The 23863-nt window shown below is 41.5% G+C and overlaps 1 protein-coding gene and 1 pseudogene across 2 annotated transcripts in view; both read left to right on the top strand.

Moving 5' to 3' along the window:
* LOC135707757 (pleckstrin homology domain-containing family G member 5) overlaps positions 1–23863 on the top strand; it is a 376532-nt gene that overhangs the window by 34121 nt on the left and 318548 nt on the right. The gene's annotated exons all lie outside the window — the stretch shown is intronic.
* On the top strand, positions 16097–16202 carry LOC135707777 (U4 spliceosomal RNA; annotated as a pseudogene).

The following is a 23863-nucleotide window of genomic DNA, read 5'->3' on the forward strand; positions in this document are numbered from 1 at the left end:
GGAATAAGAGGAAAAGGTCATGTAGTTCTGCCTGGGCACCCCGGAAATTGCTACCATTATCCGAGTGTAGCTCTCGAATCAAACCTCTTCGACTTACAAACCGCTGCAGAGCAGCAATAAAGGCAACAGACGTCATATCAGACACGAGTTCGAGATGAATAGATTTCGTCACTAAACAAACAAACACCGCTATATATGCCTTAACGAGAGTCGGTTTTCGGGATCCTTGTTTGATCAGAAACGGTCCTGCATAATCTACCCCGGAAACTTCAAAAGGAGCGGCAGGCGTTACGCGGCTTTCTGGCAAACTACCCATATACTGGGCAGTTCCTCTAGGCTTCACACGGAAGCATCGAACACATCGTCGTGTTATCTTTCGTACTGCAGATCGGGCACCGAGTAACCAGAAGCGTTGGCGTAGCGTGGTGTTCATGAAGGTGTTCTACATGATATGCTTGAATAATGAGATCGGTCAAAGGATGATTAGGCAAAATATACTGATGTTTCGTATAGAAAGGGACACGAGAATGTTGGATCCGACCTCCTACGCGTAGAACACCATCCTTCAGAAAGGGTCCTAGCATACCAATCCTTCGACAGGGTTCCTGATCCTCAACTCTCTGAATTTCATCAAGAAGTGTTTCATGCTGGATGACCTTTACGATTGTGTGAAGTGCAGATCTTAGTTCTTGGATAGGTAGAGGTTCCTTAACACGAGCTTCAACTTCTTTTGTTCGACAATTGGTAATGAATCGTTGTACATAGGCAAGCACCCGTTGCAATTTGCGAAAGAAGCTAAATCTCTTGAAAACGGGTAGGTCATCTGAATTCAACACGATCATTACAACGAGTGGAGTGGGTTTTACGTCCGGAAGTTGATTTTCTGGAACTTCCTCAATATCGGGTTGATCGAATGAAACGGATCTAAGAAACTCTGGGCCATTCCACCATAATGAGTTTGACTTCAACGAATCAGGCAATTGACCACGAGAGACAACATCTGCGGGGTTTTCCCTAGATCGAACATAGTTCCACTGCTTGTGATTATTGTCATTGGTGATTTCTGCAACCCGATTGCGGACAAATGGTTGCAGCATTGAGGGAGGCTTTCGAAGCCATGCGATGACGATTTGACTATCTGACCAGAGAAATATTGACGAAAATTCAACTTGCATCGCGGGAACAGTCCTTTTGACTAACTTGGAAAGGAGTAAGGCAGCACAGAGTTCTTTGCGTGGAATTGTCAATTCCTGAAGCGGAGCTATTCTAGATTTGCTGCATAACAGCCTTACTGAGACTGAACCATTAGCTTGGATACATCGAACGTAAAGACAGGCACCGTAAGCCATACCTGAAGCATCTGCAAACCCATGCAGTTCGACGTACTCGTATTGAGGTACCATCACATGTCTCGGAATATGAATATCCTTGACTTGTATCAATGAGGAACGAAATTTTACCCAGGATTGCAAAATGTCTCCGTCGAGAGGTGTGTCCCACCCAATCTTCAGACTCCAAGTTGTCTGCATCAGATGCTTTGCAAGTACGATAACGGGTGAAACGAGGCCGATTGGATCAAACAGCTTTGCGATTTCTGAGAACATCTTTCGTTTGGTGACAGGTGTTGCATCTGACAGATTCGGATGGATTGAGAAAAGAAATTCATCATCGTGCGGATTCCAGAGAAGACCAAGGGTTTTGATTACTTCGTTGGCTGACATTTCATTCAGCTGGACTAAAGTTTCACGTTCGGACTCGGGAACTCCTTCCAAAATATCCGGATGGTTGGCACACCATTTGTGCACTGGAAATCCAGCCCTTTTCAGCATTTCCTGAATTTGCTGCCGACATTCGACTGCCCTTTGAATACTGTCTGTACCGGAAAGAATGTCATCAACATAGCAGTCTTCCCGGATAGCATGTGCTGCCAAAGGGAACTCATCTCCTTCATCAACACAAAGCTGAAGCAAAGTTCTGGTAGCAAGGAATGGAGCACAGGAAGTGCCGTATGTTACAGTAAGTAACTCCAAAACTCTGAGAGCGTCCGAAGGCTTCGAACGCCAGAAAATTCGAAGGAAAGCCGCCTGGAGGGGATCAACAAAAATCTGTCTGAACATTTTGGCAATGTCAGCAGTGAACACGTACGTGTGCTTACGGAATCTTAAAATCACAGTCTCAAGGCTGCTTTGGACAACTGCTCCGACCTGCAAAACATCATTTAGGGAGGTTCCAGAAGGAGGTTTCGCTGACGCGTCGAAAACAACTCTGAGTTTGGTACTAGAACTCGACGGTCTGATAACAGCATGGTGCGGAATGTAATATTTAATCATACCAGGGGGATCATTGGACTCTCGAACCTCTCTGCAATGTCCTAGTGACTCATATTCTTTAATGAAGTCAGAATACTGTGCATGTAGCTCCTGATCTCTGAGAAGACGTCTTTCAAGGAAGAAGAAACGACGCAGAGCCAAAGAGCGGTTGTCGTTCAGTTGAGATACATTATCTCGGAATGGTAGCTTTACGACATATCTACCGGATGAATCACGACGGTGAGTTTGAAGAAAGATTTTTTCACATTCTTCTTCTTCTACAGTGCGCTGAGAAGTGTTATTTACCTCCTCGATTTCCCAAAACCGTTTGACCATTTCATTAAGGGACTCAATAGAAACTGCGTTAACTTGTTGTGGACTCACAAACGCAACTGATTCATCCCGAATCTCACCTGAGACCACCCAACCCAGTTCGGTTTCTCGCAATTCTGGAAGACCGTCACCAAGTACTAGATGACCGGTTCGCAGAAGACTGAAGAAGTGATTCATTCCAATTAACAAATCAACATCGGAAGGTACATAGAACTGGGGGTCGGCCAGTTGAAATCCGGAAGGAATATTCCACTGTGAGATATCAACTTTCCTGCACGGAAGAGCATTGGTTATCTTTGGAGCTACCAGACACTTGAGAGAAACTTTGAAGTCACTGTAGAGGGACTGAAGGTTCACGGTTACAAGACGGTTAGACTTACTTCGAACATTACTGACTCCAACAATGTCAACATTCACTGGAGTGCCCTCGATACCCAACCTTTGGTACATTGAAGCAGACATCAGATTCGTCTGGGCCCCACAGTCGAGAAAAGCACGACATGGCACTGGTTGGTTATTTTTATTCACCAAATTCACCACAGCAGTGAGAAGCAAAACATTTGGTACCGTAGCAGTCAGAGAACAAGAAGACGAGACGAGGGTTGTGGATTCAGCAGAACGCTCGCTTTGGGATTGTGTAACAACTGGAAGAGAAGCAGGCCCATTAACACCCTTACTCTGATTGGACGAATTACCTGAAGGAACACTACTGTCGGTTTTGCTTGCATCATCATGCAAAAGGGAATGGTGACGCTTGTTGCACTTACTACAACTTTTCTTCGACAAACAGTTCATGGACCGATGTCCACGACGCAGACAATTGAAACATAGGTGGGCTTCTCTTACCTTGGCAGCTCGATCAGCCACTGATAACTTTGAGAAGTCGGGACATTGATAGTTGAAATGGCCCTTGCCACACAACTGACATGGTTCATTGTTAGTACTGGATGTTGACGCATGAACCTTAACGCTGGTAGGCTTAACATATTGTTGGGATGGTTTCATTGGGTGCGCTTTCACGGTTGTATGAGTATCGGCTTCACAGCGTTCAAGGATACGGCACTGTTCCTTCAGAAAGGTCAGTGTCTTATTGAGATTCGGCAACTCATCATGAGAAAGGGATCGTTCCCACTGTTTACGAGTGGCACCATCGAGACAGGATGTCAAAATTTTGTTGATTATTAATCCCGTTGTACCCTCAACTGGTTGTTTCATGAACCTTAAACCCTCAACGTGACGCGTGCACGTATCTACCAGAGCTCGAAGATCCTTATGGGATTCTTTTGACATCTTCTTCATTGTTAGAAGCTCATCAATGTGAGTATCAATGATAATTCTGGGATTTTCATAACGATCAGTAAGAATTTCCCAAGCATGCTTGTAATTGTTGTCAGCAAGAGTTTTTGAATCAAGTATACCAGAGGCTCCACCAACTAGTGCTTTTTCTAGATGATGCAGTTTGATTGCATCGGAATCAGAGCTTCGACCAATTATATCTTCGAACATGGACTTAAAACGGGGCCAATTCTCATAGCGCCCGTCAAAGGTAGGGATTGGAGCTCTGAGCGGTTGTTGCTGCACGATTACATGTGTAGCACTAGTTGGTGTATTGGATGTAACAGGGGAAATCTTGGAAACTGACAACATTTCTATCAGAAGCTCCAACCGAATCAAAGATTCGGTGTGAAGCTTGTCAAACTCATTCAACTTTTCATCCTGATCATTAGTTTTGTTAGGAGGGATGGAACAAAGAACTTCCTTGTGCAAGTTATTGTACTCATTGTAATGAGCTTCGAGCTTCTTCGCATAAACTTTGAGAATGGGTAGACTCACCTGAGTTGGATCGTCTTCGGCTCTTTCCAAGGCACTTGCAATCGCAGTGACCTTGGCCTTTACCTGACCACGTTGGTGGATGAGTGGCTTGATGTCCTCCATGGTCAACTTCACAGGTTTGGTTGGGGTATAATCCACTGGCATCACGAAGGAAGGATGTTGTTACTTCGGAAGAGTAACTCTCGAGGAAAATGATACCAGTTAGGAACACTTCGTACTTTACTGCTTCACAGGAACATCACTTTTTGGATACTGGGAATCCAGCAAACTTCACAACTTGTTCTTTTTGCGTTCTAGCAATTCACTTTGTTCATGTTCATACGTGTTTGTTCATGTTCACGGTTAGGTCAATGGAAGCTATAACAATTCACTTTTTCTTCGGTACACTGTTCTTCTTCTTCCGTATTGACCACCGTGACACGAGAAAACAATTCACTCGTGGACTGTATGTTTCGCACTTTTATCCGGTTCGGAACGGACCACTATGTTGGCTCGACTGCCAACGTGATGTTTGACTTGAATCTAAAACGGCTGCTCGTTGGGCCTTGCCAACAGATGACGACAAATTCCAGCTGCACCAGCTGCGAGCCGACATCGCTTACTCGGAATCGGTAGTTCTTAAAAGAACACCGCGAAAGTAAAACTCTTTTTAGAGCAGCGACGGCAACAAGCAACGGTGGGAACAGCAACTCTCCATTTCGGAAGTAGAGGGAACAGGAACTCCACTGAGCAGGACCACCGACAAAACTAGGACGGTAACAGGGACCCCTTGCATCGATATCGAATCGACGGGAAAACTGGAATTTTCTTTCTTGGATAGGATAACTTCAGCTTCTTCACTTTATATCTATATTGCTTGGCAATTCGGAAACGACTGACCATGTGAATGCGTGATTCGCTTGGTTTTATACTTTTTTGAATCAAAGAGAAATTAAATGACGATGATGATTGGTCTAACAATCTACTACGCAAAACGGAATGAACGTGTACAATGTTATAAAAGCTAGTTTCTGATTGGATGTTTACACTTATTTCTGTTCTTATTGCTAGTGTTAGTAAGGGAAGCCGTTTGCCCGCGGCGTTCTCGGGGTTAGTAAAACAAAATGCAAGGAGGGGAAAAAGGATAGGGAAATATTTCTGCTGTGCTGATTTCTGCGGCCAACATCGGAAACGTGGAGTGGTTAGCGGTGGCGGTGTAATCGATACACGGCAGTGGTACCAATCTATTCGCTGTTGCGAACAATATGCATTCTAATTTCGGATGATTTTCTTATGGTTGAATTCGTCGTCAGATGAATATGACTGTCATCCAAATGCAGGATGATTTTCGTTTGAAAATTAGCTATAAAACATACGGCACTCAGAGGACAAACATTTAAGAATAGTGTGACATGCAAGTGCTTTTAATTAGATTTATTATTTGATTATCTACAATTCCATACTGAATAGCCATAATAAGCCATTCCATTATGGATACAAAAAAAATTCGTGGTGGAGAAAACCTCCTCCACCACGAATTAGGCAAACATTGGTTTTCATCCTTTACCTTTTTTCGTAACAGCTCTGATAGCGATGCATATGCTTCCACCTCGTTTGTCAGCTCAAATCAGCAAATGACGTTCGATAGAATTATTTACATCATCGTTTTGAATGATTTGCGTTATGGGGCAATATGCATTTCCATTAAGTATGACAGTCATTCTGCAGAGAGCATTACGCATTTCAACTGAAGGCCCTATCCCTTGTCATAACAAGTTTCATCCCGTATTCGAGAGGAAAATCATCTGATTTCAAAACAACCATCATCCGGTTGCAGCTATCATTCGAAAAAGCGATTTCGGTGTTTTGTTTTGAATGGTCTGAGGTTTCGATCAGAGGATGATGTTTGTGTACAGTGTACAGGGAGGGCTGTCGGTTGCGTCTTACTGGCTTGGGCAGAAACGAAAACATCATATCAGGAAGACTGGCAACTTTGCCAGAATCCAAGCGACAGATACAGTAGCGCTACGCTTGATTGAACGCTTGGAGGCAACGCATAGAAAAATGAGCAAATACACAAACCTTTCTTCTGAGGATGTAACCTTTGCTATCAAATTTGTTCGAAGCATTTACCTTTGAGCGGCAGATGACGCGATTATACCTGTCTCATAGCATTCGTATGAGGAAATGGAATAGTTACCAATCTTCTTGATATGTTGTCTTCGGTAGAAACCTAGCCTCAACGTGGGTGTGTACGAATCAGGAAACTTAAACGTTACGATGGATCAAGATTCTCCACAAATAGAGGGCACCTCAATCGCGACTCAAGAAAATAGGAGAAACTCACTCATTCAAAAATCCCCACCGATCAAGACACGTGACTGGAGAGACTGATATCCCATTCAGTCTAACCTGGCGTACAGGAAACGGAAAACAACTAAATAGTAGAGCGACACTAAATGTAAGAACTCTCGAAACCAAAACCAAAGCTATTGAAAAACATTCTGGTTGGATTTATTAGAATTTTTAATCTGTAGTTTCCCTACACACAGAGATTATTTTACTGGGGTCAGTAATTTTTTACTGGGTTTTCAAACAGCTGAAAAAGTCAGTAAACTGAAAATAACGGTCACACGTAATGCAACGAACAATTTCAACATATTTTATTTTTATCATCAAATAAATGTAATAAGAACACAGTCTGTATAAATTTCAAGAAAAAATCACTTTTATACAATTTTTTACAATTTTTTTAAGTTTACTGACTTGTTCAGCTGTTCAAAAACCCAGTAAAAAATTACCGAACAGGGAGGCCGTGATTTTGTGTATACTGTATGCTGTTTTAGGTTCTAGTGACATCTATCGGTTTTGCTCATGGAGCTTTTCTTTTGTGGAGTAGGGATACCTGGGGTAACATGCACTTCCTTCATTTTGAGCCTAAAATACATTCTTACAGCAAAGTAGTTACCCTACAAGTATGGTTGCTTTGGACACCGTATCAATTTGGCAGGTCTATGTTATCAGATAATTTTAATAAAACAAAAACCAGTTTGCATTGAATAAAGTGAAATTTTGTTCCTTTGTAAAGATTTTTTAGCGTTTTAAGCATTATTGAGCGTCGGTGAAAGATATTACCCATTTGACTGAGGTTAGAGCTACATCTTTCTGATAAAGTACCGGTAAGCTTTAATATGTAGGTATTGTCCATGTAAATGAAGTATTGGTCAGGGGGAAGTGAGGCATGATATAGCTGCTAGCTCCGCCACGCAAACTGAGCAGGGTTTTTGAAGTTTATAGGAGGCGCTATGAAATTCATTGAATACTCCAAAAGCAATGGATTGGTTCGAGATGTTTTTAAGACAGGTGGGCAGGAACTCACGGTCTCCCAGTATTGGTGAGTTCTTTGCCGTTAATGTTCACGAAAAGTTCACCATTGTGCTATACAGAAATTCAAACAAAAATTTTTATCTGCGGATTTGGATAGTTTTTGACCTGTTTCATACAACCGGAAGGTGTATGCTGGTCACAAATGCCGTGCCAAACTGATTTCCTACGCAATTAATCAATCTTTGATGTGAATTTCACTAATAAACACGAGGAGCATTTCTTATAGCAAAACTTGCCATAACAAAATGGGCGGTTCAGTTTAGTAAACAAACTAACACTTCTTCCGACTGTGGCACCTCCCCTGAACACCCCTCCGTACGAATCTGCACGATCGAGACGAATAATATTAAATTCGTTAATAGAGATCGATGTCTGTAGAAAGCCATGTTTCACAGAGAGCAAATGCATCACAATGTAAGTTGTGAAGTCAAAATTTAAAAACGTTAAGTTTCGGTATAAGGCTTCTAAAATTCCACTGCAGGACAGAAATAAAATCCCCGACCTCTTTTGTAAAATTATCCATCAAAAGATATGATCGAAGCAAGCAAGGGCCACTTAGAAGCTACCTGCTTCAGAGAAGTTTTCAACAAAGGAAGCATTAAATTTATAATGCTCCTCATGGAGTCGGAGACATTAAGAGTTTCAAAGATGTTGTCCACAATTCCAAAAAACGTGAACATGGCGTCATGTTGTTCTGGCAGTAAAACTGGGACATCTGGGGTTTTAAATGATCCCGGAAGTCGCGGGAAATCGTTGTCAAAACTGAAAGTCTGACAAATTAAACCCGAAGCATACCGCGGCGCGGTACACGCTTAGAAAAATTCATGTAAATTTAGGTGCTCTGAGACTGACATATACGAGCGTCAAATTTGACATAAAATTGTGTCATAATAGACGCGAAATTCAGCTCAACCAAACGTACTTTTCGTCGAGTAACGAACTTTTGAGTCTCGGAGCACTTAATTTTACATGACATGTTTGTTTACGTTTCTTCCTTTATGTCAAAGATGGATTCCGTCACGTGTAAAATTAGGTATTTCTAAGTGTGTAGTTTATGTTAGCTGATGTTTATAGTAAAAATATCGTTTGCTGTTTTTCAGTAAAGCATTGGATTGCTGTTCATGATCCAGCAATCCGTTTTACTGATATTGAAAACTTAAATTTGGTGTGTAGATTGCAAATTGAATCGAACCTCAAACCAGAGGGGAAGAACCATTCCCATACGGGCTAGTAGAACGAGTCCAAAATCGCTTATGCTAGGATCAGCATTATGATTCCGTGGCTCGATGCGCCGAAGTAAACCATTAGTATCGAACAGTTCAATTGTAAATATTGTATAGTAAGCATAAAAATAGTATATAAGGAAAATTAAATTGAATAAAATCGAAGTTCTACGGTTAGTCTTCAAACTGCTGTTTGTTAGAGCATACCGAAATTTCCCTGGCGAGCCTCTTTAGACGCATAGGCTTTCTTAGCGAGGCAACTAGCAGAGGACGGATCACTACAGGTGATTCTTACTGGAAGTTCCGTATCATACGGAGCGAAGCTCTTTTTCTTCCTTCCAGACACATAGGCTTTCATTAATTAGTAAAGTAACTAGCAGGAAGCGGGAAAGGCCGAGAATAGCCCGTACTGAGTTGATCCGCTCACAAAAGCAGCAGACTTAGTAGCGCGCGTAACACAATATGTTTATCAATGTCAATCAAACGTAGCCCAGTTTAAGTTACAAAAAAAAAAACCCGAATTTATCCACCTATGGTGTGATCGGACCCTTCTTACTTATTCAAGTTTATTTATTTTATTGTCATTATCAGTGACCAAGCCCCCCACCCCCGTGTCATCCAGTGACGCTACGCCACTGCCTGGGGGTACCCGGAATATATCCGGGTGTAGTCTATTTGGTGAGGCTACCAATCACCTTATCATCGTATTTTAATGTGATTTAATGGGTTTTAATTCAATTCATATTCAAGCAACTTCCCCGGGGTACCCGGAACATGTCCAAGTGTGTCCAATGTGGTCTGGAACACTCAACACGACTGGCATTGATCTTATTTTTGAATTCTGTAGTAGTTTGATGTGTCGCATGATGGTTTTGATACGTTTTCCGTTAAATCCAGCGTGAAGGCCCATATTCACCGGATCTTATTCCGGCCATATCTCCGGAACCGGTTCACCGATTCCAAAATCAATCCGATCAATAGCGTTCAATAGGACCCCAAGACCTATCATTTGGCGCCGAGTTTGTCCAAATCGGTTGAGCGGTTGCTGAGAAACGTGAGCGCATTCATTTCGTTACATACACGCACACATACACACACACTGACATGTTCCGATCTCGTAGAGCTGAGTCGAATGGTATATGACACTCGGCCCTCCGGGCCTCGGATCGATAGTCGGTTTTTCAAGTGATATCTATACCCTTCTTTGTAAGAAGGGTAAAAACATTAACATCTTTTTTAATTTTTAACTTCTGACTAACCTCGAAAATAAACGTTTTTTTAAGAAAATTTTTGTTCCTTTTTCAAATAAATTATTTCATAATGTTCATTATAACAAGACGTCATTATATTTAAAGGTGCGTTTCTGGCAAAGTTTGTTCTTTGGTTTTTACTATAAAACACATTTCTGTTTTTTAAGGAACAAGTGGAAGCATCAAAATTTAGATTTGCTGAAATTTCTGTGGATTCACTCTATGTGCTACAACATCGTTTATAAAAGCTACCATTGCAAACTGCCTTCGCTTTTCAAGTGTACCCAATTGATTACTGATGAATTTTAAAGATGTTTTCTCTTGCACATTTATTTCATAACTCTGCTGGAACCAGAGCATCCGGTGCAGTACGCTACTCTATATAGAAAGTGCAAAAACAATATTAATATTTCTACGTGAGTGCATAGCTTTGCAGCATCTTTTCCCACGATGGTTGGGGTGTCAGATACTTCTCATATGCAGTTTTTCAAGATGTCTTAACTGATATATTGTAATTGAAACAATCAGAACCTTATCGAGAACTTACAGTGTTGACTGCTTATAATGACCGGTACATGGAACCCTGGGACACTGCAAAATTGCCATATAAATTGCTTAATAGCTACTTAGACACGAGTCTTGGGACCTCATCGCTAAACGAGAGAAAGTGTGTTCACACAAAAAATGTGCACACCAAAACTTGGTCGTGGAATAAATAAATTTAAAAAATGATGCAGCAGGTTCATCCGAAACTACCGTGCTTATCTACTTCTACGATATCATGTTGGAAAAATATAGTGAGCTTTGATCCAGCATATCATATTAAATTGAACGAATGTTTCCTCTTTTCTGTAAATTTGGATTTCCATAAAGCCTGTTTTCTGTTATTTGTTATTATTTGTTATTATGTTTATTTCAAGTTTAAATCAGAGTTCTAATATTATTGTTGACCGATACCACTGTGCAACAAACTTGACTTAATATTTTTGTTGGACAGATTTTTTTTATCATATGCGACTTAATTGTGGTCCCCTGAGTTAAAGTGTTGAATGTGACGTTTTTTTAAGCAACTGTTTTTGAATAATTCAACTGACCATATAAAAACGATAATATAAGAAAATCTGAAGTTATTTCAGTTTAAAACTATACTTCCATTGATATGGGCGAGGCGAGCAATGGGAGAGGGGTGGGGGGTTATAAGCCCTCCTCTCTTACATTGTAAAGGAGATAGAGTAATTGTTTTTGAATAATTCATCTGTACCAGTACAATAAGATAAGAAACTTGGGTGACATTGGGCCAAAATTGAAATTTTAGTATTAATGCAAATATCTCGAACATGCCAAAAATGATTACTATTTCCTGAAGTAAAATGTAGATAACATTAACCAGTTGTTTTATTTAAATAGTGCTACAAAGTGAAGTGTCATAAATAGTAGTAAAAACACGTTTTGAAAAATGTCCACTGGCAAGCAAAAGTTTGGCGCCGGTGGTGTAGTGGTAAGCTGGATTACCTCTCACCCCAGCAGGCCTGAGTTCAATCCCAGTCGGCGCCGCCGGGATGTTCTGAGGCATAACATCTCTGATCACGCCTTCCTTCGGATGGGAAGTAAAGCCGTTGGTCCCCGGTTCATGAGTTGATGGGTCGATAGGTAGGGTCCAGGTGTGGGAGCTGCCTTCCTGGCACGTCGGTAGCATTGGTGCTCAGCACGGAGAACAAGATCAACGAAAAAAAAAACAAACCAAAGGAAAAAAAAGCAAAAGTTTTAACACACTTTTAAGTAGATGAGCGTTACACGGGAACTTTACCCATACATACGAAGTACACTTTGATCATGACCAAATTTGCTCCAAATTTAAGCTATGTTTCATTTAAATATTTTAATATATTTTGACCAAATGTATGTTTTGTACCAATGTCACCCATTTGACTTTATTTTAATTAATTTTAGTAGAATGAGATATTAATTTTAGTCAACCACTTGCATGACAGTTGTAAATATATCATTGATGAATTTATTCACATGCTTAAAATTGTGTGTCTTGCTCAAATGTGTTGTAAGGAAGGGAACCTATTTTTTTAGAGTTTTTAACCCATTGTCACCCCCACTTACGGCATATCAATGTTGGCAGGAAAAGTGATTTTTGGCATTTAATTCAAACCATGTATAATTGAAGAGTTATAGCTTTTTTATAGACATTCTACCACCGTACATCCTTCGGAAAGTTTTTAAGCACTTCTTGGATAACATTTATAATGGTTGGTTACATGATTCAAGCACAATTATGGTCTCTACTACCAAACATGCAAAAAAAAAATAGCTTTCCAATACTAATTTCCATACAAATTTGAAACGAAATGCGGAAATCCAGGCTCCAACCAATCATCCCAAAAAAAAAGTTATTCTCGCTTGATGAGGCTAAGTTTGCATTTTTCAATCGGTGACCCACCCTTGTATATAGTCCCCGCACACCTGTGAGCGTATCGCTACACGCTTCACATCACCGTATTTCCCTAGCACTAATGCTAAATCGCTATCTGGGACTTCTGGTGGCAGATCGTACACTCTTACGTATTGAACGGTGCCCCTAGCAGGCGACATGCGTACATCGGCTAACTTCTCACCGCGTCCAGCGATTTCACAAAATGCGCAATTTATTCCATAGATGGTTTCCCCGAGACATGTGGGAAGCTGAATCTGATCGTCTGCTTTATTTCCACCGACATCTCCCCTAGCTTCCAACGGGATAACGACAAAAGCGAACGAACTTCAAACAATGACCAAGCACCGCAACAATAAGTTGTAATCGAAAAAACAAACTATCGCGTGACTCGCATCGAAAAAAAAACCCCGGCTGCTTGTGTCGATAGCTAAGAGCAAACTGATGACAATATGTTATCGTTGCCGTTCACCTTCTTTTTTCATTCATTCAATGATACAGAAAGACAATTAAAACATTTTAAGTTGAATATTGCATTAGGCCCTAAGCAACATTGATTGATTCTCTTCTTCGGCTTTCTATTTCGTTAATAACTTGAACACGTAACCGTTTCTTGTTCTGTTTGTCGTATTAGATGCTAGATGAAAGCTAGTTTATCGACATGTATGCTGAAAATAACTGGGAATGTCTTTACATGGCGGTGGGCATACACAGAGAAAGTTGACGAAGAGTATCCGTCAATGTTACTTAAGACATAATGCAATGTTCAGCTTGATTTGTTCTGGTAAGTTTTGTTGAAATTTTGATACATCTTTGCACAATATTTTTATGTTTCAACGTCATTCCACAAAAACTTAATAATATTCAGCAAATTTTATTTTCATAGAAAGCTTAGGTCATACACTTTACTTCGTGTTTAACATGAAAGTTCGATGAGCTTGGAACATAATTTGGGAGCTCAATTTTTCCGACCAGTTTTTGCTGTGTACATTCTTTAACAAGGGGTAAGATAGCGTACTTTGCTTCCTCCAGTCTGTCGGTCTGTGAAAGACATCAAGCAGCGTATCGGTGCTCTCGGAGTATACGCAAGAACAGAAAGCGTCGGTCGGATGTGCGTCGGTCGCATAGCAAGCGGCTACTGCTGCACGACCAATTGGAGTAACTTAAAATTGAGTCGAATTCAACTTAAAATTGCAAAAGTGGGGTTGCTCAGTGAATGATTAAAATTGTCCTCTATTTTCCAACTATGAGCAATATGAGGAAATTCGAGAGTACCCCTACTTTTCGCAATTTTGATTAGGATTCGACTCTGTTACTGAGCTACTCTCATCGGCCGTGTGAAGCTGCTTCTCGACAAGGAAAACTTTTTCTTACCCATACCAAAATGCTGAATGATGCATACAGGAGCACAGGTGCATTTGGTGGGTGAGGTGAAACTGCTGAGAAAGTTTTTCTGATAAGCAACTGAACGTACACAGCAGTGCTCTTGTTGTGGTTATTGGTGCAAATAGTTATGCTGCTAATGCTAACTAAATAGGAGGATGGTGAAAAATGAAAAATCCTTTCTCCAAGATCTCCACCAAAGTTGATGTGAAAAATCGTGAATACTTCAGGGGTAAATTACACTATGACAGGCAGTTTAAAAATCTTGAAAGATCTAATAGGTTTTGAACTTTGAACTTCGTGACGTTTCCAGAATTTCTATGATATTGCAATCAATGTGGGATTTCGTATTGCAGTACAATTCTAAACTTGTATCGTAATGGGAAGTGTACAGCAAACATACTTTTGAATTTAAATACCAATAAATGGTCCATGATGATGATGGCCCCACCGTTTACCCCTACAAAGGTTTAAGCGATTTAACTTTAAAATAATTGAGTATAATATTTAACCAGATTAGCAATCAAAAACGAACTGGTTGCAGTTACAGATATAAAGCTTGCTTCAGATAGAATTGGAACAAAAACAATTGCCTGTATTTCAGTTATTTATTATTGAATTCAAGATCTTTTTTTATATAAATGTAGCGTTTTCTTCAAAATTTTAAGAAAAAATACGGATAAAATTATTCGTCACGGTTTCGAAGGAATTCTTGAATTTTTCCTGTTACACGGCTCATTAGGCGGCGCACACCTTCTTCGTCCATCGTTTTAGCTATCTTATTCCACCAGGTCTTCATCTGATTGATGTCTTTGACAACCTTTCCCTTTGCCTTGAGTCTCCTCTTCATGATTGCCCAGTATTTTTCAATAGGGCGGAACTGGGGGCAGTTGGGTGGGTTAAGGTTTTTCGGAACAAACTGGACCCCTTTCTCTGCATACCATTCTTGAACGACTTTGCTGTAATGACAGCTTGCCAAATCTGGCCAAAACATTACGGGATGGTCGTGGGATCGAATGAACGGCAAAATTCGTTTTTGGAGACACTCTTTTTGGTATAGTTCCGACGTCATTGTCTTATTTGTAACGAAAACTTTCGTTTTTTTGCCACAGCTGCAAATGCCCTGCCAAATCATAAATTTTCGTGCAAATTTGTCGGCAAAAACAAATTTAAATTTGGCTGGAACATCCCCCCGAGCCGTTGCCAAGTAAAATTTTTGACCTGGGATTTGCCCGAAGTCAGCCTTGACATAGGTTTCATCGTCCATCAGAAGACACCCGTCGAACTTGGTCAGTACGTGGTCGTATTGCTTCCGCGCACGGATTTTGGCCACACTATTCTGTTTTATGGTCCGATTTGGCTGTTTGCTAGCTCGATACGACTTGATTCCTTCCCGGAGTCGAGTTCTCCTCACGGTACTATGGGCAGCACCGAAATTTCTGGCCAAATCACGGTCCGACAGATTGGGATTTCTCTTAATCGTCTTCAAAATCTTACCACGCAGTTTCCGGTCGACAGTTCCACTCCGACGATTGGCTTGAGGCTTCCGAATCGTCGTCAATGTTTCCTTATACCGTTTGATAACGCGCCATACGGTATTTCTGGGCAATTTCAGCTGTTTAGCTAGCCTAGATGCAGACCACAATGGAATTTCCAAATAACTGTGCACAATTTTTTCCCTTCTTTCGGCTTCCATGTTGATTGTTTACAAAGAAGAGTCGATTTGCGGAAAGTCAAAAATACATGCATGAAGCTGACAAAATTCCCGACACGTGGGCACCAAGAACTTCCAAATCCGTCCACCAGGAGCACGTGAGCAATGTTTCATTCAAATCAGAAGGGGTCGAGACAAAATTGACATTTTTTTAACGATTTGAGCTGGAAATGCTCTATAGTTTCAGGACAAATCAAGGCCTACATTGATCAAATTTAGACAGCAATCAAGTTTACAGATTGTCCAACTTTGCGCAGTGGCGATATCGTAGCCAATGAGGTACAACCGAGGTGCGATTATTGGTAGTTGAAAGTTTACAGATTTTCTGAATTTTCTGGCAGACCATCTGGTGACCACTGGGAGCCAATAACCAGCTCATGTGTCAAATATCACCATTTTACTTTATTCCATATAGTTTTTTTTCTTTTATTTGTTTTCCGTACTGAGTACCAATGCTACCAACGCCAGGGAGGAAGCTCCCACACCTGGACCCTACCTATCGACCTATCAACTCATGGACCGGGGATGTGGATTTCCAGTAGCACCTTGTTCTAGATGACTGGTAACTTTCCTACGTCCCCCCCATTGACCTCACGGAAACCCGGAATAAAACCGGAACCACTTGGCCAATCTGTTCAAACTTTCAGTAGACCATAATTTCGATAATTTTTCTACTCACTGTGAAAAGTTCAGTCAAATTAATGGTAAAACAAAAAAGTAATACCCATGCAAACATTGCAACATACCTGTTCGAAAAAATTAAAACCGCACAAGTAAGGCGAGTGGTGTTCATTTGAAACGCTAATAATTTTTCGGGGTTAACTCGGATCCACATCCGGTCTTGAGCCAAGATGTTCCCTATAATTCAAAGGTTCTATATTTTGAACACGAAGAAAATTGAACTGCAGCGCCACCTAGAGCCGTGAATGTGAAAGTGACTCGTTCCCTCATACATTTTGTCGATTTTCCCCATACTAAATTCAAGCCCTTTGAGCGAGGGGTTCTGGAGTACTAAATGATTTCAAATTTTGGCAGGGGTTTTCCGACCCCCAAAATCACCATTCCAGGGGGTAGCGTTTGAAATTCCAGACTTTGACTTTTTCCATATAACGCTGAAATACTCTAATGTGCAGTCTTCATCAGTGTCGTTCCCACTAATGACTTCAAAATCTAGCCCCCTTAAGTACTCACGTAACGTGTAGAATCGGAACCTACCTATAACCTATAACCAAACATATTTAAGTTAAGTTAAGGAAAAAAATCAATACAACTCTTTGATAAGGAAAATCTCCAAATACTTAGTAGCCATCATAATGAAGCAATGGAATTGGGTTGTTAGTGGAATGCTTAAAATGGGTTAGATTTTGCGAAATATTTAGTAGTAACGACATTGATGACGATTGAACATTGTAGTCAAAACACGTACCTGTCACGGATACCAAAATTAATTAAGCGGAATAAAAGGTAAGATAACCTGTTTTGCTGCTTTATATACAACTGGAGTTAAAGAACAAGCAACATTTAGAATATTAGAACCCTTGTATCGTGCTTGATGCGTTTTTTCGAACCAACCAAAACACTCCGATAAATCACAATGCTTTATATGCAGAACATAACTCTCGATTGATACCTTCATTTTGCCATTGAAAACGTACCGACTATGAGGGGGTCCTTATTCGTGGGTGCAAAACATGCCAAACAATGGGAACCCTCGTCAAGTCGTCGTGAATGGTTATGTACACAGTCGGTGGGCCCTCATATAAGTCTTTCAAACGCGTTTACTTGAGCTGCTTCCGAATTGAATCTCTAACTTGAATATATTGCCTTGAATTATGCATAACAATAAATACCGCCACAATTGCTTGCCCTCCACATGATGGTGTCGCCTTTGAATGATTTCGATTTTTTTGTGGTGCCCTCATGCAGTGTGGCAACAGAAAATTGTACAAAGATAACCTGAACCGAAGATTTCATCGCCCGCTGTGCGAGTAATGCATTATTTACATAAACGGTAAGGGACATGAATTGAACGTTTTCTTCTCTTGCTGATAGAATTCGCACCTGATTGAAATCAAGCCCCCGTTAATTGATTGATATATATATTTATGTTCCTATATTGTACAATCAAATCAGACATATATTATTCGATTTTTCTTACGAAATAACGTTCGGTTGGCTGCATCAAATACCGAGCGGTTCGTTAATCCAGACATTTAATGTTTAATTGAATACAACGTGCTACTTTAAGCATGTTAGTAATTTATAACTATTTTTTTTTAAGTAACCAGATATGTAGGTTAAAAGTCTGAATTTCAGGGTATGCATGTCGTCCTAAAATCAGACTTGTGATCCGATGCCCAGTGGGTGTGTGTGCGTGTGTAACGAAGTAATGGAACTCATATTTCTCGTTAACCGTTCAATGAAAATAAGATGCAACAGCCGCCAAATGAGTGGTCCCATTAAACGCTTTGAATATTTTTAAATCATTCTGTTGGTTCCGGAGATTTGATTGAATCATGTTCCGGAGGGTATGGACCACGAACAGCAACGCTACCAATCTAAATGTTCGTACACGAAAAAAGTTGGGACTCCTTTATTTATTGTATACCAAGATAGTTAGCCCAAAAATATTTCCGTAAAATAAAAAATTTTTGAGCTCACAAACTTGTTGCAATATCTCTGTCTGTGTTGATGATGGTATATTTTTTTCTTGAAATATTGTCGATCTGGCCAATACATGCAAGCTACCACAATAAATCAAATTACTGGTCGCTATGATTTTCTGTCCCACCAGAGAAAAAAAATACATGCAAGCAGCAGAGTGTTAGTGAACACTCCACATTTGTCGGTCTCCACAACCAACACTTGTGGCCCACTGGTTAGGTGTAGCGATAGCAACAGTGACAGTTTTAACGAAACTAGCTTCATACAATGTACAAATCAGTTTCGTTGCAGACAACAACGAATAAATTCGTAGAACAAACGAGCGATTTCGTTGCATAAACAAAATTTTATTTTCAGTGCAACTAAATCAAGTGGATAATAGGATTCAGTTTCTCACTAGGTCCAAACCCCATCATTGTGACACACCAAATATCATTAGAATTCCAAAACAAGATCAATAAATACCAAATCGAGTGTCCAGGACCACGATGGCGGCACTAGGACAAAAACCCGTTAAGCAACATATAATAACAGAATTCAAAAAGAAGATCCTGGTCAAAATGGAACATATTAACTGTCCCTGAATACATTGGTCAGCTTCGAATCTATTCCGAAGGAGTGGCCAGTTTCAAACTAGAGTCATACAATTTCACGAGGGCTATAAAACGAGCGCCAAGAAACCAAGAACTACATTGGCCAACGCCTGGCCATGTTCCGGATACCACCTGCAAAGTGGCCCAAAATTTGATTCAGTAGGGTCAGATCTCACCATATAAGGATGCATTCAGGTTTTGTTTGTAATTTCACATTTGACAGCTCGTGTACCAAGTTATGTAATCTAAAATCCATCAAAAATCGAACGCTAAGAGTGGATGTGACAAAAATCCATAAATCCAGTTGAGCGGCAAACAATCAACTGTCCATTTTATCCACAGTTACCCTACTTTTGAACGACTGATAAATTAGCCACGGCATGAATAGTAGAATGCTGCATTTAAAAAAAAAAAGATTTCTAACTGAAAGGTCCCGCTATTTAAACCTTTCGAAGAGTGAGGACACGCCCCTTTGTCAGCCAAAATTGGAGGCCTTAGCAACGAAATTAAGCAATAACATCGATAATGACCATGCATCAGAACCCTAGTCTTAACCACTTCAAACTAGGGGACAACGAATAGAATATTAGGAATCACATTGATGAAGACTAACTAACGAAATAAGGACTACGATTGGAAACTCGGAACATGGAACTGCACATCGCTCGGCTTCCCGGGCTGCGATAGGTTAATCTATGACGAACTTCACCCACGCAACATCAAAGTCGTAGCACTGCAGGAACTTTGCTGGACGGGACAAAAGGTATGGAAAAACGGGCATCGAGCCGCTACTTTCTACCAGAGCTGTGCCACCATCAACGAGCTGGGAACCGGCTTTATAGTGCTGGGTAAGATGCGCCAACGCGTGATTTGTTGGCAGCCGATAAACGCGAGGATGTGCAAGTTGAGGATTAAATGCCGTTTCTTGAACTACAGCATCATCAACGTGCACTGCCCACACAAAGGGAGACCCGACGACGAGAAAGAAGCGTTCTATGCGCAGCTGGAGCAAGTGTACGACGGCTGTTCGCAACGGGACGTCGACATCGTCATCCGTGACATGAACGCTCATGTAGGACGGTAGACAATGTATAGACCGGCAATCGGGCCAAACAGCCTGCATGCTGTATCGATCGACAACGGCCAATGATGCGTGAACTTTGCAGCATGGGGCATCGGGGTATGATAGTTCGAAGTACCTTTTTCCTCCGCAAGGATATCCACAAAGCTACCTGGAGATCACCTGACTAACACACAGAAAAACCAAATCGATCACGTTCTAATCGACGGGAAATTCTTCTCCAACATTATCAACGTCCGCACGTACCGCTGTGTGAACATAGATTCGGACCACTACCTAGTTGCAGCATACATCCCAAGTAACATTACAAGTTTTATTGAGGTTTTAAAGCATGCTACAAGCCTAAATCATGGTCTACAGAACCCTCATAAAACCAAAATTGTTACTTGGGATGCGCTCAAAACTCTCGACGGTGCCTAACACCCGTCGAAGTAGAACGCCGCGACCCAACATTGAGCAGCTATGGGACGCCCACTACCCACGGAAGAGCAGCTTGGTGCAGCTTCTCTTGAAGATGACTGGAGGGACATACGTTCCACCATAGGCAGTACTGCTGCAGCGGCACTAGGTACTGCAATCCTGGACCGAAGAAATGACTGGTTTGACGGCGAATGCAAACTGTTAGTAGAGGAGAAGAATGCAGTACGGGCGAGAATTCTGCAACACCGCACGGGATTAAATGTGGAGCGATACAGACAAGCGCGGAACAGACAAAACTAGGTTTCCGAAGGAAGAAACGTCAGCAGGAAGACCGAGATCGCGAGGCGATGGAAAATATGTACCGCGTAAATGACACACGCAAGCTCTACGAGAAGCTAAATAGTTCGCCCAAAGGTTACGTGCCGCAAGCCGATATTCGCAAGGACTTGGACAGTAACCTTCTCACGAACGAGTGTGAGGTGATTGAGAGGTGGAAGCAGTATTATCATAGAGGTAACTCTAAGACCAGAAGGTCCCGAAGAAACGAGCTCAACTTTTTGGCTCAGCTCTGGTACTCTCTTCGGTCCCAAGCTAATCGATTCACCCCTCGAAACATAGGAAAACCAGTAACCCCTCATTTTATCTGTCAAACTTTCATAGCGAATCAAAACAAACATTGCGTAGTACTAGAATTTTGATTAGAATGGGGTACTTCAATCGTTTGCTTGGGACCAATAGGCTAGTCAAGTAGTGAGCCAATTTGAAATCGTTAGTTTCGTATTGATTGTTGGTATTATGACGAGTGCTTCAACGGTGATGCAGCAGAAAACGAAGGTGGCACGTCAACAGACCTTGTAGCACGCGCAGAAGACGACATGCTACCTGCCCATGATCTTCAAGAAGTTGAGGAGGAGATCGGTCCGCTGAAGAACAAAAAAGCAACTGGTGTAGATCAACTACCAAGTGAGCTATTAAAATACGGTAGTGACGCACTGGCTAGACCGCTGCACTGGGTAATTGCCAAGATTTGGGAGGAGGAGATATTACCGAAGGAGTGGATGGAAGGTGTCGTACGTCCAATCTACAAAAAGGGCGACAAGTTGGATTGCTGCAACTACCACGCGATCTACAAGGTACTCTCCCAAATTCTATGCCGCCGTCTGTCACCATTTGCAAGAGAATTCGTGGGGCAACACCAGGCAGGATTCATGAGTGCCCGCGCTACAACGGACCAAATTTTAACGATTCGGCAGGTTCTGCAGAAATGCCGCGAATACAACGTGCCCAAACATCATTTGTTCATCGATTTCAAATCCGCATACAACACAATCGATCGAGATCAGCTATGGCAGATTATGCACGAGTACGGATTTCCGGATAAACTGACGCGATTGCTCAAGGCGATGGATCGAGTGATGTGCGTTGTTCGAGTATCGGGGAAACTCTCGAGTCCCTTTGAATCTCGAAGGGGGTTACGGCAAGGTGATGGACTTTCGTGTCTGCTATACAACATCGCATTAGAAAGTGTGATCAGAAGAGCAGGGATAGACACAAGTGGCACGATCTTCAAGAAGTCCATCTACCTTCTTGGCTTCGCCGATGACATCGACATCATGACATGAAACTTTGAGACGATGGCGGTAACGTACATCAGATGGATATGCCATCAACGCATCAAAGACAAAATACATGAAAAGAAGAGGTTCTAGGGAATACCATGTTAGCCTCCCAAAGTTCAGATTGACGGTGTTGAAATCGAGGTCGTCGATGAGTTCGTGTATTTTGGCTCACTGGTGACCGCCGAAAATGATACCAGCAGAGAAATTCAAAGACGCATTATGGCAAGGAATTGTACCTGCTTTGGACGCTCCGGTCAAATAAAATTCGCCGCTGCACGAAGTTGACTGCCTACAAGACGCTGATTAGACCACTGGTCCTCTACGGCCACGAGACCTGGACTATGCTCGTGGAGGTGATGTTTTTGAACAGAAGGAGTTACGTACCATCTACGGTGGATGACGGAACGTAGAGGAAGCGAATGATTGCACCAGCTGCTGGGAGAACCATCCATCGTCCACATTGCAAAAATTGGGCAACTACGGTGGGCATGGTCACGTCGTAAGAATGTCGCACGACGACCCTGTGAAAATGGTTCTAGAAAGCGACCCAACAGGTACAAGAAGAATAGGCACGCAGCGGGCAAGGTGGATCAACCAAGTAGAAGGCGACCTGCGGACCCTTCGCAGACTACGAGGCAGGCGAAGTGAGGATCGAGTAGAGTGGAGACGACTTCTACGGACAGCAGAGGACAACAAGGCCTTAGCCTGATTGGTAAGTAAGGTAGGGTAAGCTACTCCACAAATCAGAAATCCGCTACAAATGTGTTTGCTAGCCTGATAGAAGAATATGAATCAATTGCACAATATTGTTAAATGTCGTCAGTGCCACGCGTTGCATTTCTGGAATTTTACTTCTTCGAATTCACTACCTACCTTTCTTATTCCAAACAGTGCCTGAAGTAGAGACAAAAAGAGGAGGTTTTTGCGAATAGCTCCAGGTAGAATAAGACTGCGACGAACTCGGAAATTTTGACATTTGAATTCCTGTGCTTCGACTGTACAGTGACTTTACATACACTCACTGAACTGAATTTTCAGATCGTTTTCCAAAAATAAAATTCAATTATGTGTTGTGTGTGTACAATCTAACCCCCACTGTCCGGCAGTGTTATTATGGAAGAAAACTGCTTTTTATTACCCTTAAATTAAAGCAGGTTTAATCCGGGAGTTAGAAGGTGTTAGCTCTATTGCAGCTCCAGTACCCATTTCAGAATGCCTGGTAATTCACGACCACTCCGAGGTCACTTTTACTTGCAATAAGCCCCGCATGTTCACTCTACCTTTATCAAAGGGATAATGGTATCATAAACACACTTCCAGATTAAAAAAAAAATTATTTCCAAATCTGGCACGTATATAATTTTGAAATTTGTTCGTGTATTAAATCGATTTGAATGAACATTTCTTACTAATTTTGTTTCGAATACCTCTTGATTCATCTGCTGGCAGCACTTACTGGCCCTTACCAGCGACCAACTCGTCTACCCGCAAAAGCAACAACGCCTAAATCTCAAAGCTCTCCGGACGTCCCCTCGAAAATGCAATCGAGATATGTATAAGAACAATCTTCAACTGGAACGTACTCACCGAATCAATACATCCGGGAGCACATTCCCGATGCTTATTTTTCTCTCG

This window comes from Ochlerotatus camptorhynchus, unplaced genomic scaffold, assembly GCF_037179485.1.
Source record: "Ochlerotatus camptorhynchus isolate MF236.1 unplaced genomic scaffold, CSIRO-AGI_Acam_v1.1 ptg000317l, whole genome shotgun sequence".
NCBI lineage: Eukaryota > Metazoa > Arthropoda > Insecta > Diptera > Culicidae > Ochlerotatus > Ochlerotatus camptorhynchus.